The sequence below is a fragment of the Calidris pugnax genome, unplaced genomic scaffold (genome assembly GCF_001431845.1).
Source record: "Calidris pugnax isolate Ruff unplaced genomic scaffold, ASM143184v1 scaffold54, whole genome shotgun sequence".
Taxonomy (NCBI): domain Eukaryota; kingdom Metazoa; phylum Chordata; class Aves; order Charadriiformes; family Scolopacidae; genus Calidris; species Calidris pugnax.
Window position 1 is genome coordinate 7,732,597 of NW_015090864.1, and position 402 is coordinate 7,732,998.

Below are 402 nucleotides of genomic sequence, written 5' to 3' on the forward strand. Positions count from 1 at the left end.
GGCTGGGCAAGCAGGCGAGGGCTGGGCTGTGGAGGCCACCACCACCTTCATCACTATCACCACCACCGTCACTACTGCTACCAATATCTCTCCATCTTTTCTGTAGGCACCTTTTAGGTACTGAAAGGCTGCTACGAGGTCTCCCCAGCGACTTCTCTTCTGCAGGATGAACAACCCCAGGATGAACAACTCTCTCAACCTGTAGGAGAGGAGCTCCAGCCCTCTGAGAGAGCCTCCTCTGGACGGGCTCCAACAGGTCTACATCCCTGTGCCAGGAAGAGTTATCTCCGCCATCAGTGTCTCCTCCAGCACCAGTATCTCCTCCATCACCACTATCTCCACCACCACCACCTTCACCACCACCACCACCCCGGGGCGGGCGGGCGCACCTCGTCTCAGGCC